This window comes from Bos taurus, chromosome 13 (assembly GCF_002263795.3).
Source record: "Bos taurus isolate L1 Dominette 01449 registration number 42190680 breed Hereford chromosome 13, ARS-UCD2.0, whole genome shotgun sequence".
Taxonomy (NCBI): domain Eukaryota; kingdom Metazoa; phylum Chordata; class Mammalia; order Artiodactyla; family Bovidae; genus Bos; species Bos taurus.
In genome coordinates, this window is record NC_037340.1 from 21,509,854 (window position 1) to 21,525,817 (window position 15,964).

The 15,964-nt window shown below is 38.9% G+C and overlaps 1 protein-coding gene and 1 non-coding gene across 8 annotated transcripts in view; one reads left to right on the forward strand and one right to left on the reverse strand.

Moving 5' to 3' along the window:
* The window catches only part of PLXDC2 (plexin domain containing 2), a 430,201-nt gene that overhangs the window by 197,673 nt on the left and 216,564 nt on the right, over nucleotides 1–15,964 (forward strand). The gene's annotated exons all lie outside the window — the stretch shown is intronic.
* On the reverse strand, nucleotides 11,082–11,141 carry MIR2285DL-2 (microRNA mir-2285dl-2). Its single transcript, NR_162426.1, has one exon. It is a non-coding gene; the product is annotated as a microRNA mir-2285dl-2 (primary transcript).

The following is a 15,964-nucleotide window of genomic DNA, read 5'->3' on the forward strand; positions in this document are numbered from 1 at the left end:
TAGGTTAATGGTAAGGTTAAAGTTAAATGGTTAAATGATTAAGGTTAAATTTAGGAGTTGATTAAGGTTAAACCTAATGAGCTTCCTTTGTGGCTTACCTGGTAAAGAATCTGCCTGCAATGTGGGAGACCTGGATTCAATCCCTGGGTTGGGAATATCCCCTGGAGAAGGGAATGGCTACCCACTCCAGTATTCTTGCTTGGAGAATCTCATGGACAGAGGAGCCTGGAGGGCTACATTCCATGGAGTTGCAAAGAGCGGGACATGACTGAATGACTAAGCATAGCACAAGGTTAAGGGTGGGGTCCTAATCTGATAAAGTTAGTGGTCTCAGGCAAAGAGTAGGAGGGACATAGCTCTTTCTCCACAGATACACACTGAGAAAAGATCAGGCAGCCTGACAACATGGTAAGAAGGCAGCTGTGTGCAAGTCAGGAAGAGGGTTTGAACCAGGATCTGCAGGCATTAGCACCCTAATCTGAAACTTCTGGCCTCCAAAACTGTGAGAATAACTTTCTGTTGTTACAGCCATTCAGTCTATGGTATTTAGTCATGGCAGCTTGAATGAACAAAGACACCTGGCAAGTGTGAAGAGACAGTTTACTCCATGACGTTTTCTTAAAAGGGTCCTTTGAAGCTTCTGACACTAGAACATGTAACCTTCCAATCTGAACTTAGTCAGCCAGTCAGTTCAGTCATGTTTGACTCTTTGTGACCCCCATGGTCACAGCATACCAGGCTTCCCTGTCCATCACTAACTCCTGGAGCTTACTCAAAACTCATGTCCATTGAGTCAGTGATCCCATCCAACCATCTCATCCTCTGTCATCCCCTTCTCCTCCTGCGTTCAATCTATCCCAGAATCAAGATTTTTTCCAATGAGTCCATGCTTCGCATCAGGTGGCCAAAGTATTGGAGCTTCAGCTTCAATGTCAATCTTTCCAGTAAATATTCAGGATTGATTTCCTTTAGGATTGACTGGTTTGATTTCCTTGCAGTCCAAGGGACTCTCAAGAGTCTTCTCCAGCATCACAGTTCAAAAGTATCAATTATTCTGTGCTCAGCTTTCTTTGTGGTCCAACTCTCACATCCATACATGACCACTGAACTTAGGTGGTACTGTTTTCTTAATGAGAATCCTACTCTCTTCAGTCCTGTGACTGGCTGCAGGGATCCCCACAATAGAATCTCTTATTGTATCTTCTTTCCACCCCACTTCCTCATGGTGTATTTTCCAGTGAACCCATGATAATTTCTCTCTCCAAGAAAAGTAGCAAGGTCAATTTACCATTGTGCACACTTTCTCTCTTTATTCATATGGACTCCCTATTTGTAAACAGCATTTCCTTAATGGTCTGAAAGTTTTGGTTACAGTGTTTTGGAAACTGAATTATCTAATTAAATCCTTCAAAGTTTGTGCGTGTGGCTAGAATCACTCAGAGTTGCACATATCGTTCAATAATCAGTGCCGGGTGAGAAAATTAAATATCAATTAATGATACTTTTCTTCTGGTACCCTAGATAGCCTTGTTTATTTAGAATGAGACATCATATAAGGTAAAGAGTGTCCTAAGAGCATTGACCCCAATGAATGAGTACAAGTCAGAGATAGAATGTGGAAGGGAAAGATGGTGAAGATGAAAAATAATCTAGGTCTTTTTTTGGAAAATTCAGATTGATCTCAGCTTATTTCTTATCTAAATAGCAAATTATTTATTTAGTCACCAATTACTTCGGGAAGTAGTTTTAAATATAGCTAAATTAAATATAGTTTAAATATGCTTAAAGATAGTCAAAATAATCTGAGATAGTATAAAATGCATTTCTTATACAAATACATGAAACTTTACCCGTAATAGTCCCAACAGCCTTTGCTCAAAGTCTTCTAATGGGAATTTATCCTTTTTTAAGAGAGAAAATTTTGGTTTTGACATCTTAATTTATTAAACTGTTTTCTGATCCTTGCCTGAATATTTCATCCACAGAAAATCACAGATGAACTGTGCTTCTGACCTTTGGGTAAAGTAAGTCCAGTTCCTCTCTGCCATCCAGTGGACTCTTTCCCATTCATTTCTCACATGACTTGGCCTACAGAACCTCAACCATTTAGATCTTTCTCCTCTAGCCACATTTTATTTCATTTGTTATTAAAATGCTGAACTCACAATTGTACTCAGCAGGAATTTGTCAAGAAACTATTATGGGGCAGACTAGCAACTGTCCCTCAACTTACTATTGGGAAAGTAGTAGCAATCTGTTTAGACTCTATACATTTACTTAGAAACTGACATGTAGGAACTCAAAATACATTTTTTTTAATAAAATAAAGCAAAGTTCCTAGGTTTCATTCATCCATTTATTTTAGTCATTCAACAAATATTTATTGCTAGGTTTTTTGTTTTTTCTCATAAATAAAGCATATATGAACTGGGCCTTCTTGGAGCTACGGTTAAGTGGTAAGGTAATGGTGAAAGTCGTTCAGTCTTGTCCAGCTCTTTACACCGCAAGGACTCTAACCCGCCAGGCTCTTCTGTCCATGGGATTCTCCAGGCAGGAATACTGGAGTGGGTAGCCATTGCTTCTCCAGGGGATCTTCCTGACCCAAGGACTGAACTTTGGTCTTCTACATTGCAGGCATATTCTTTACCATCTGAGCCACCAGGGAAGCCCCACAATTAAGTGGGGGTGGAAATAAAAAGTAAATAAAGAAATCTAGAATCATAAAGATGAAGAAACAAAGCAGGTGAAGAGACAAGAGTCATTAGCTGGGGATGCCAGGGGTTTCTGAGATACGATGGATGAAATTTCTGTTGAGACTTAAATGATGGAGCCACAGGGATGGAATATTCCAGATGGGAAAAGCGGCATTTTGAGAAGGCAGTGAGTAGGGAGGAGGTGGCTATATTCCAGGAACTGGAGGAAGGCCATGGTTCCAAGGTTGGTGGGGAGAGACTGGCTCAGGAAGAGAACCTGAAATTCAAGTCCAAGTCCAGAGATCTTTGAAAGCCCGGTGAAGGAGTCTGCATATCTTTGGGGCATAATTTACTTCCTGTGCATTATTTGTACTAGGAACAGCTTGATCCCCAGAGGACCTCAGAGGCTGGTTCCTGGAAAAAGGATTAGAAGATCAGTACCATGTAAATACTCTCGCCACCCCCACATCCCTGCTCTGAGGAGGTGACTGCCACTCTCTATGCCTGCACAAAAGCCCTTCAGCCACTCTTAAGCACCGGAGTGACCTTGGGAGTCCTTTAGAGCTTCCTACCAAGAGGAAGTGTAAACACATGCAAATTCTCATATGCTAGATTCTTTATTGTGGCTTTTAGAGGTGAGGGGGGAGTCTGAGTTTGAAGATGGAAACCTTGTAACTTTCCTAGAATCCTTGTGAGTTAACTTTGTCAGAGTATGAGGAGTATGAGAAATTCTCTAGGCTTTAGCTCACCAGTTTTATGACCAATATTTTCGGTTCTTTAAAGATGTAATCTGCTCTGAAGAGGAAGGGAAAAAGCACTGTGGCAGTGGCCTCTGGAACTTGGATATCATAAAACCAAAGTGAAAAAAAAAAAAAGACTCAACGTTTTCATTTGCAAACTAATGGCATTTTAAAATATGCGTTATCTATAAAACCTATCTTTTCAGAAAGAGAAAGCATTAACAAGAAATAGAACATGATATTAGAGTAATGATAGGTGAATAACCAAGTGTATCTTAAAAAACTCATTAAGTTATTGTCATTTTCTTGCATTTTATTCTTTGAGAACCACTGTATTATGAATTCATTACTGTGGATCTCATTTTTGTCTCTATCCTAAATTCTTTGATAAGTATGCAAACAAGTTATTTTTCACGTAGCCACTTTCCAAAACTCCTTCATTTAAAAGATTGACCAGCAAATGATTTTATTGCTTCATGAAATACTCTGGGGGAAATGATCACTTTCCGTTTTCAAGGCAATCTTTTCGTTTTTCTTCCTTGGCTTTAAAAATTATGCCTGTTATTTCTCTGCATGTTTTGCAAACCGTTGTTGGCGTTTTTTGCAACCAAAAACCTCTAGGCCATCGTAAGTTATATAGAGTCTCCACTATATCCAGGAGGGCTTCCCAGGTGGTTCAGTGGTAAAGAATCCACCAGCCAAATAGGAGACACAGGCTCGATCCCTGGGTGGGGAAGATTCCCTAGAGAAGGAAATGGCAACCCACTCCAGTAGTCTTACCTGGGAAATCCCATGGATAGAGGAGCCTGGCAGGCTACATCCATGGGGTTGCAAAGAGTCAGACACAGCTTGGCCACTGAACAACAAATAGTCACATTCAATTTACCGCAACTGACTCGATGGACATGAGTCTGAGTGAACTCTGGGAGTTGGTGATGGACAGGGAGGCCTGGCGTGCTGCAATTCATGGGGTCGCAAAGAGTTGGACACGACTGAGCGACTGAACTGGACTGAACTGAACTGAATTCTTTGCACTGCATGTTTATGCAAAGTCTGATGATCATGCTTGAAGACTAATGATCTTTAAAATTGTGTTGATATCTCAAAGCAATAGACTTCCCTGGTGTTTCAGATGGTAAAGCGTCTGCCTACAATGCAGGAGACCTGGGTTCCATCCCTGGGTGGGGAAGATTCTCTGGAGAAGGAAATGGCAACCTACTCCAGTACTCTTGCCTGGAAAATCCCATGGATGGAAGAGCCTGGTAGGCTACAGTCCGTGGGGTCGCAAAGAGTCAGACATAACTGAGCGACTTCACCTTACCTCTCAAAGCGTTACAGCACATTCATTACACTTGTTTCAAAGCTAGTATACCTGAAGGGAAAAAATACATAAAATTGTATGTCTAAAGAATTCATCCAAAGCCATGATATGAAGATTCCAAATTTATACTGTTTGGGACGTGTATAGATGCAACCTATGAAACATTCAGAAAGCTCCAGATCTGAGAAATCAGAAGTTCTCCAGATGTCATATTCACTAAGGAATAGAAATCTGGACTCAGCCATCTTTATTGGGAACTTTAAGGATCAACATTTCAAAAACAGATGAAGGGCTGTTTATTACTCCTACAGTTCTCTGGAATGTAAACCTTGCTGTGTGTGCTTTGGAAAGTGCTAAGCTCAAGGTTTTAAGAAATGAAATTCTTAAATTCTGGTAAACTCACTGGAGAAAAGTTTAATTTTTTATATATTTCTGAAGTCTTGGTTTTGGTATGATCATATAGATATAGAACATGTTCAGTTGCATATTGGGAATTTCAGCTAATAGGGTGATATTTGCTCTTATTCAGTGTTTCCCAGTTGTGTCTGCACATTGGATTACACTGCATTCAGCCCTGATTCTGACTTAACTGGTCTGGAATATGATCCGGGCTGTGAAATTTGTAGATTATCTCCAGTTGATTTGAATGTGCAGACAAGTTTGGGAACTACTGCTGCAGTTCAAGGGCATTCATTAACTCATGGCCTTGTACTCCTCCCGCCTCTGCCTTGAGCACTTATTTGAATACTCGGTGAGAGAAAGAAATACAGTTGTTACTTGAATATGGGTTGTTTGTTGTTGAAGTTGTTGTTGTTTAGTCACTAAGTTGTGTCTGGCTCTTTGTGACCCTATGGACTGTAGCCCACCAGGCTCCTCTGTCCGTGGGATTTCCCAGGCAGGAATACTGGAGTGGGTTGCCATTTTCTTCTCCGGGGGATCTTCCCAACCCCAACACGTCCCCTGCGTTGGTGGGTGGATTCTTTACCACTGAGCCGCCTGGGAAGCCCAGCTTGAATTTGGGAGAGCTTCTTGGTTCGCATCTGCTTACTCCTTGGGCCTTATTCTGTGACCATTGGTATATGCGCTGTGTGTGGGAACCAGTGATATTTATTTTTCTGTACTTGTTTGTTAGCATTTATAATGACGTGTTAACTGGCATCGTTCCTCTCAGCTGTCCAGGCGGTCCTAGTTATCCTGACTAAATTCAGCAGGGTCATTTCTGAGTGCTCTTCTCCCTCATAAATACCGGCAAGTCTGTTGGATTCTTCAGTCTTTCTCACAACAGCCTCTTCCCTTTTGTTCTTTCTCTTAGTCATCTGGTTGAGCTGTTACGATTTTGTTCTTGATTCTTTTATTCTTTTTCTAAAAAGTAATTAATTCGTTCATTTTTTTATTCTTTATTCTTATAATAGCTTCCAACCAATGTATAATTCTGATCTCTCTCTTATCCAGCCCATTCTATTTTCTAGATTGTTTCTTCTAAGTCTACACTTAAAACTTCCAAGGCTCTCATTTTATGCAGAATCAAGTTCAGACTTTCAAGATTGATGTTTAACGGTTTATAGCATCAAAGTTCTACCTATCTAACTGCACTCACTTCACATTACTCCCCTGTTGTTCCAGTTAGTTTCTGTATTCTTCTCAGTTTTTTTCTTGCTCATTCCCCTGGGCTCAGACCAGTCCTTCAGAGAATTACCCTCTCAATTCATGTTTTAAAGCCCAGATTAATTATCATGACTTCTATGAACCCTATATTTTATAACTAAAGCCAACTGAGATTTTCTCCTTCTGAGAAGGCTTATGGAAATGACTCTGCCATTAGTACAGCCCTTATCTTCTGCTGGTCTGGAGTAGGGAGATCTGAGTACCTGCATTATGTCACTCTGTTGCAGGTTTCTGGAGAGCAAAAACTGTGTCCTGAGCATCTTTCGCCCTTCCCAGCAGCCAGCTCAAGGTCTCCCACATACATAAACATAAATACTTGTTAGCTTGTATGAGTGACAACTAAAAGAAATGGTTGTAAATAAATAGGCCGTTTTATAGCACCTTCTACATTAGACTATGTTCTCTTGAATATTTTACCTCCGTGCATTTTTCTGGCAGCCTTTCCAGCTAGTTCTTAGGAAAGTGAGAAGCTCATAACACCGATTTTCCCCTGTGTGATTTTGTAAGACAGAAGCAAAAAAAGAAAGCCTGCTCCTCAGACTGTACAGGAATAAAATCTCTCCTCTCTATCTTAAAATTTGATTGCAAGAGATAAATACCAGCTTTATAGATCTGAGAGGGAATCTCTCTGCAAAGTCAGCAAAAACCATATTGTGAAAATATTTTTCCGAATCTAGAATTGGTAATTTTAAAACAAAACCTCAACAGATTGTGTTTTTCCTCTTGCTTCTTTATTTTTAATGGCTCATGAAAACGACTGCAGCCTCTCTGCCTTGGATCTGCCCTTCTCTGACCTGTGCCTCAGCTACCTTGAGTTCAGTGAGTTTGCACCAAGATTTTCCATCTTCTAAAATGGAATCCTGGAAGAATTTATAATTTCAAATGGGCTTTTAAAATTCGTATTTTGAAAGCAGTAGGAAGATTTACAGTCTTGAAAGTCCCTCTATGCTAAATGAAAAGCAACTACAGATTTTTTTAATTGAAGCTGCCCACAAGTATTGTCAAAATGGTTTCTCAGCAAAGTGGAAATAGTATAGTCAAAATAACTTTATGTATACTTAGCAGAACAGCTCAACCATTCAAGCACAGAACATTTGCATGGCTGCTGCTGCTGCTGCCAAGTTGCTTCGGTCATGTCTGACTCTGTGCGACCCCATAGATGGCAGCCCACCAGGCTCCCCTATCCCTGGGATTCTCCAGGCAAGAACACTGGAGTGGGTTGCCATTTCCTTCTCCAATGCATGAAAGTGAAAAATAAAGTTGCTTAGTCACTCAGTCGTGTCCAACTCTTGGCGACACCATGAACTATAGCCCACCAGGCTCCTCCGTCCATGGGACTGAAAATTCCTGCAGTTTATCCCATGAAGAGGTACCCTGGACAAGCTTTGTATCTTGTTCTGATCAAATGACGAGGCGGAAGTGACGTTGAACTCCTTCTGAGCAATGCCTCCTGATGCTTGCAGCCTCCACCCTTACTTGCTTGGATTCTCTCAGTTTAGGAATAAGCCCAGTCTGCTCTCCTTGGGCTTGAGACGGCACAATGAGATAGAGACCCTAAATGGGTGACCAAGTCCATGTGGAACCAACTGACATGAGAACTGGCCACAGACCAGCAGTGAACCCAGCTGGCACCATGTAGGACAGAAGCAATGCCCAGCTGCCCCCAGTCTCACCTCAGCTGAATCCTGCACAAAAGAATGGTTGTTTCAAGCCACTGAGTTTGGGGGTCGTTGGTTATCCAGCAATAACTCCTGACAGAAGTAGCTTGTGGTGGGAGGGCAGTGGGGTTGTCATAGATCATGGAAATTTCAAGAATAATAAACTGAATAGTGAATAAAATATATAAGTAAATTAGATTGGTTTGTTTATGATTTTTTACTTGTACTTTGCTATTAAGAAGAATTAACCATGGTAACATCTTTTCTTAGGAGGTAATAAGGCCCAAGTAACTAGGTTTGAAAAATATAAAGAAGGTCTATAACCTGCATATACTGAGTATGATGTACCGATGTTTACTATTTAGAATACAGCTGTGAACCCAATAAAAGAGAGAGAGAGATTTTAAACAGGGGGACAGTAAAAAATTTTTAAGTCCAAAGATAAAAATTACAAAGGAAATTAAAGCAGACTCAGAAATAAAGCATGGCAGACTAGGAGAAGTGCATAAAAGACCAGGTGCACAGTATGGTGTTGGGGTGCACTGCATGCTCATGGGGCAGCAGGAGAGCCAGCAGAGTTGGTGAGGAATGTCATGAGGAAGATGAAGGGGAGGGGATGGCTCCAGTGTTTGTAAGGACTTTGGGTTTTATTCTAAAGTGTGAAGGGAAATCTCGTTAGAGCAGGAGAGGGATATGATCAGGTTTCTGCTTTAAAAGGATTTCTTTTAAAAGGATTACTCTACTTTGTAGAGAATAAACTAAAGGGAACCGAGATGAGAAGCAGGGAGACCTGTGAGACAGCTATTACAGAAGGCCTGAGCACTAGCCTCATGAAAGCAATGTGACCAAAGGTAATATTTGTTGAGGTCCCAAGAGAATTTAATACCTATCAGGCATTTTAGAAGTGGAAAGAACATAGACATTGGAGAGATATAGGACTTTTTTTTGTATATCCCTGGGTTTTATGTGATGCCAAGCAACTTAGTTGGTATTTCTGAACTTTAGTATCCATACAATTTATTGACTTGTAAAGATTATATGCATAATGCATATTATGTGCCAGGCTGAGAATTTGCACTTATGAGAGTTAGCTACACTTATTAACCAGCTCTCATAAATATGTGATTAACATTTTCTTAGTTTTAAAGTAAAAGATCTAAAACAAAGACCTACTAGCTAAAGTCCAATAATAGATGGCAAAGACAGAGCAAATGACTTCAATATGTGGAGACTATAGAACTCTAATTCAATATTAGATATAGATGCTTGGTCAGGCCAGTTAATAAGGGGCTGCTGAAACACAAAGTAAGTGACTATTTTTCCATCATTTTGTCATTCCAAGTATGAGAGTATATTTATCTACTTCTAGTTTACCAAGCAACATAGCTCTTTTCATGTTTTATTGGGTTTAACAGTTTTGTAAAGTATGTTTATCACAGATCAAATATACATATACAATTTGCTTCCAAGCTGTATTTTCTCCTAATTCTTGTTCTATTTTCCACATATTAATTTTGCCTCAAAACCAGTACTATAAAATTTGCAAATGAGAAAAACTAAAATAATATGAGATATATTATCAATTAATTTTTTAAAAAATTTAATGTGAAAGATGTGAAAATTGTGATGGAGAGGGCTTAAAAATATATTTAAATAAATGGAGACAGTGTGAAGAATTATCTGTTATTTCACCAAATTTAGAAATTTGAAATAATTACCCAAGTAACATATCCTCTTTATCTGTCCTAATGTTAGGTTTTCAAATATAATTCCAAAATTCCAATGACATTAATATAATTTTATTTAGAGGTAATTGTCAGTCCCTGTAGCTAGATATGGAGAAGGCAATGGCACCCCACTCCAGTCCTCTTGCCTGGAAAATCCCATGGACGGAGGAACCTGGTAGGCTGCAGTCCATGGGGTCGCTAAGAGTCGGACATGACTGAGCGACTTCACCTTCACTTTTCACTTTCATGCACTGGAGAAGGAAATGGCAGCCCACTCCAGTGTTCTTGCCTGGAGAATCCCAGGGATAGGGGAGCCTGGTGGGCTGCCGTCTATGGGGTCGCACAGAGTCGGACACGACTGAAGCGACTTAGCAGCAGCAGCTAGATAACTGATAGAACTGGATACCAAATTTTCTGTAATAGCCAGCAATATTCTCACAAACATAGTTAGGTTAAATATCCTGGTGCTTCTCTTTACTAGCATAATGTGACATATACTATTAACGATGAAATTACTTTCTTTGTTTGCTATATTTTCTATGCTTTTAGAGAAATATTTTGATAATAAAAATGGCAAGGCAACTACATGAAATTTGGTGAAAAGGTGGATTTTGTTCAGGGGTGGAAACTATTATGTTTGAGGAGAATTCATGCTTCAGTAAGGGTTAGTAGCATAAAATATAAAATGTCTCAAGTTTTGTTTTTAAAGATATGAGAGGTTGAAAAGAAGACATGGAAAATTTTATTCTTTGACATTAAAGATGTAATAATATGAAACAAAGCTGGATAATTATATTAATACCTGTCACTTGAAATACAAGACTGGATAGTTTGGAGACTGTAACAGTCACCTTAGAAATGAAAAGATTGGTCAGTTCATAGGAGGAAATTACCCAGCCTTTCCACAAATGGTTATGTGAAAACTGTCAACTGAGTTATAATTTTTAGAAATTGGTCTAGAGTAAATTTTTCCATAATTCTTGTAAAAATATAAATAGTAGTTATTTCTCAGTTTTTTTCCTAAGAAATAGGCCAAGACAGGGAACTGTATGGATTTTCAAAAAGCCCTCTTATTTTAGAAAGCTTGGGTGGCAATTTTGATTAATACTAGAGAATGACATGAATTTTCAAAGGTATTAAATTTAGGGGTTTTTTTTGTTTGTTTTTACAAATCCAAAGTTAATAAACGAACTATCTGTATGTGCTATCAACTGGATTTTGTCTTCCCTAAATTCGTAGGTTGAAGCCCTCATCCCCACATGGTTATATTGGGTTGGCCAAAAAGTTCATTCAGGTTATCCTGTCACATCATATGGGCAAACCTGAGTCAACTTTATGGCCAACCTAGTGTTTAGCGATAGGGCCATTACAAGGTAAAGATTAAATGAGGTCATTAAGGGTGCAGCCTGAATCCAATGGGATTGATGTACTTATAAGAGGAGAAGTGAAGTGAAGTGAAGTGAAGTGATAGTCCGTCAGTCATGTCCGATTCTCTACGACCCCATGGACTATAGCCCACCAGGCTCGTCTGTCCATGGCATTCTCCAGGCAAGAATACTGAAGTAGGTTGCCATTCCGTCTCCAGGGGATCTTCCCGACCTGGGGATTGAACCTGGGTCTCCCAAATTGCATACAGATTCTTTACCATCTGAGCCACCAGGGAAACCCTGATGAGGAGAGGAAGACACTAAAGAACTTTTTCTCAGCTGTTTGACAACATAGCAAGAAGGCTGTCATCTACAAGCCAGGAAGACAGCATTCACAAAAACCACATCAGCCAGAACTTTGATCTTAGGCTTCCCAGAACCCAAAACTGTGAAAAATAAATTTTTGTTGTTTAAGCCAGTCTATGGTCTTTTGTTACAGCAGCTTGAGCAGACTAAGACAGTATGTTTATGGTGCCCCAGTTCCTGCCCTAGCATGAATGCACATCTAGAATAGAAGTGTTCATAATTTTAAATTATGATGGTTTTTTCTGATTACCAGAACATTCTGAGGTCCCTTACACCATTGTCTTTTGCAATTGATGAGAAAAATATACCAAGAATTATAGAGAAATTCAGTGATACTATCAAATGATCACAAATTTTATGCATCATGATATATTGTGCATTTAAAAAAGGCATTCAAATACAAATTAAAAAATAATGCATACAAATACAAGACCTGTGATTTTTTTTCAGTTTGCACAGATAATGTAGTGTCCCCAGGGATTCATACACTCCTTGCAACAAGTCTGTTAAGTTGCCTCCAATTTTGGGGCCAGTCTATAACTTACCAACAAAAATGTTAGGGACCTATTGAAATTGTACTATACTATCCAGTTACTATAACTAGAGATCCGTGCCTTCTCTTCAAACTGCACACTTGTATTTCTTTTGGTGGGTATCACCAAAGTCTTCTGATTCATCCCTAGCAGTGTCTTCCCATTTTTCTTGTGGCTTTAGGATCTTGGGACCTGAAAGGCATTTTAAGAGACATCTAGTTCAATTTCTTACATAGAATGAAGTCCAGAACTTACAGTGGCTATTTAAGAGACAAAAACTGTACTTCAACCCAAATCCCCATTGAGCAATGTTATTGTGATGCTAAGTTTGCGTTTTTTAAATAGAAATCTCCTACATATTTAAAAATTTTTTTCATGCATATGTTTTTTCTGTAGTTTTTCTTTTTTTTTTTGAGCCTTCAGAGGTTCTTTGTAAATTGCCAATGCATCTCTTAAGTGGCCACTGTCTGATTTGGTTTCACTTGCTTGTATTTATAAAAGGTAAATTGAGATGTTAATTCACTCAAAACTACCCCAGATTCTCTCTCTGGTGGATTCTTTCTCACCCTTCTAAGACTGGGAGCGCTCTCCCAAGTTTATTCTTCCAAAGGTTAAAGGTTTCTACCAGGAGGAGATAAATGTATACTATTAATATATCCAGATAGAAATTGCTATTTGTTTCATTTAATAAATGAGTCAACACAAACACATACCAACACATTCCAAAATGCCTGGAGAGCTAAGCAGCCACTTAACTGAATTATGGAGCTTTGGTTTTGTTATTATCTTGAAAGATCATAAATGAATATATTATGCTTGCTTGTACATATACTTTACCTCTCTCTACATAGCATGAGACATGATCTCATCTAAAAGAAACTGTTACTGGGAAAATGAAAATTATTTTATAATGGAAATATTGCTGGGATCCCATTTTATTCTGTCACATAGTAAGCTGACCTCACAATAAATTCACATACACAGCATACACACACACACACACCAACTAATCTTACATTCTTGGATCGTCATTTAACTAAACTCTTATGAAGAACTGATAAATTAAAGAGTCTAGACAAGATTTCTAGGGAGATAGACCACACTGCAAATAGATCAAGTAGGTAAAAACCCTTAGAGAAATGGTAGAGGAATCCGTGAGAAACTGAAAATGTGTAAAAGATATGCATAATGAGAACTGGCGCAATGATCTGATATAATCAACAGGAGACAGAATTGATTTTAATTCTTCTGACACCATAACATTAAGTTGAATTTTTTCCTGCATAATTGTTCAGAGTGTCTGAAAAAGGGTATTGCTATAGTACTTGCTGATGTATATCGAAGGCTATTTGAAGCTAATATGGAATTGTCCCTATCGTGGTAAAATTGTATGGGGCTAATTTAATAATTCTTTATATTCTGTCCATATGCTCTTCAAATGTGCTTAAATATGTTGGTCTAATTTCATTCTTTGGCAATACAGTGACAGAAAGCTAAATCCTCTCACTGGCTTTTTATTAATAGAGACGCTCATGTGACCTAACTATCTTCCTATACTACCTTCCCTGTAGGTCACCTTCTTGTAATGTAGCTGGGAAAAGTGGAGGTTACCGTGGATTTTTCATCCACCTCTCTTTCCGTGTATCTACTGCTGTCTAATGGTGTCTTCAATTCTCCCGGAAGATCAACTGGGCAGTACCTGTAGGTCCAGGACCCCTGCCATCCCCTGTGTGATTTTACTTCTGGCCAAAGAAGGATTATGAGCCCAGGGAAGTTCACACTTTGAGTCCACTGAAATGAACTGAAGGCGTAATTGACTTCACTGAACTGACAGAATCTATTAGTGACCGAGCGTGTGAGAACCACGGAGCAGATCACCTGCCTTCACGTTCAATGCTGTAGTCCACATCATGTTCCCCTCCCCGCAGCTTTCCCTGCCTTCCATCCTCTGCCCGCGACTTTGTCAGAATGTAGCCGCGCCTCAGCATATTCCCTCTTTTTGAGATCCTTCATAACATTCCTGGAAATAAGCCAGGAGATTATACTAAGATAATAACTAAAAGCAAAGCACAAGCAACTCATTAAAAGTCTCTCATAAGGAATTTGGGAGTATCAGAAAGAGAAAAACAAACATCGTATATTAACACATATATGCAGAATCTAGAAAAATGATACAGATGAACCTGTTTCCAAGGCATGAATAGAAACACAGACCTAGAGAATGCACGTGTGGACAGAGCAGGGAAAGGAAAGGGTGGGACGAATTGGGAGATTGGGGTTGGCATATATACACTGCTGCTGCTGCTAAGTCGCTTCAGTCGTGTCGGACTCTGTGCGACCCCGTAGATGGCAGCCCACCGCGGCTATGTGTAAAATGCATAGCTAGTGGGAAGCTGTTGTATACTAGCACAGGGAGCTCAGCTCTGTCCCCTGTGATGACCCAGAGGGGTGGGCTGGGGAGACGGAGGAGAGAGGTCCAAGAGGGAGGGGATATATGTATGCATGTGGCTGAGTCACTTCATACAGCAGAGACTAACACAACATTGTAAGGCAATTGTATTCCAATTTTTTTAAAAGAAAAGTCTCTGGGTAGAATTATAGCCATTGCCAAGATGAAGCTGTACCATTGAAGAATTCTTCAGCATTACCTCCTGTATTTTCTGTCAAAATGTATCTCGCTAAAATATATTGTGTCTTCTACACACGAAACAAATGATTTCTGCATAATGAATGAAGAGAGAAAATTTAGTAATACTTGTATAAAATGCTTAAACATAAATTCATTTTATACAGATTCAAACTCTAAGCAACCTCTCCTTCAAAATTTAGTAGAAATGACTATTTTCATGTTTCTATTAACACTGATTTCATTCTCCTTAAGTAGTGAAAAAAATTTCACTCTATATCAATTAGGTTGTTAAAACCAGTATTTTAAAGAAAAGGTTTAATGAAAATTTATATATTGGCTTTTTCACAGGGCAGTTTAAATTTATTGACCTTTAAGCTCTTCACTGAGTATGACTATCTAATTTATAGTCTTCTTTAAGCAGGGTACTTATTTCAGGGTACTTATTATAGATATTCTACATGATCGGTGTATAACATTGTAGTCTTGTGTCTCTTGATATATTGTGGTAATTTGATTCCAAATAATCAACAATTAATACTTTGAAGCATCTTCAAGGATTTGTTATTATTTTATGTAAAAAAAGAAAGTGGTTACATGTAATGTTTATTTTCAAAATTCAGTAATTCAGTAACACAGATTAAGGGGACAAAACACTCTCCAAACCCCATCATCTAGAAAAAAACAATATAACAGCTTCTCTATTTTTGTGACCATGTTTGATGCACTCCTCAGTTGAAATGGTTGTGTAATTAGGTGTTCCATTTTTAAGAAAGGGCTGCCCAGGTGGTATTAGTGGTAAAGAACTCACCTGTCAGTTCAGGAGACATAAGAAATGAGGGTTCGATTCCTGGATCAGGAAGATTCCCTGGAGAAAGGCATGGCCACGCACTCCAGTATGCTTGCCTAGAGAATCCTATGGACCGAGGAGCCCAGATGTGAAAATCTTGGTTAATATCCCTCTGTATTTGTGGGTATTACAAATATGTGTGTTGCCTTTATAATTACATTACAACTCAGGCAAAAATTCCTTGAATCCCAACTTCCTTCTCGCACATGGTACAGCCATTGTTTCCACTGAAAATTATGGAGAAGTATCAGCCTAACCAAGGTTTTTTACTCTTTATACATGACTCTATTTGTCTTGCTAGATATGTACAAGATTTCTTATTCTTTTTTTTTTTAACCTTCGAGAAATTTCACCAGAGGATTTCTTAATATTCAAAATTCTATTGCAAATTTACTTGGGACATAGTGTATGATTCAGG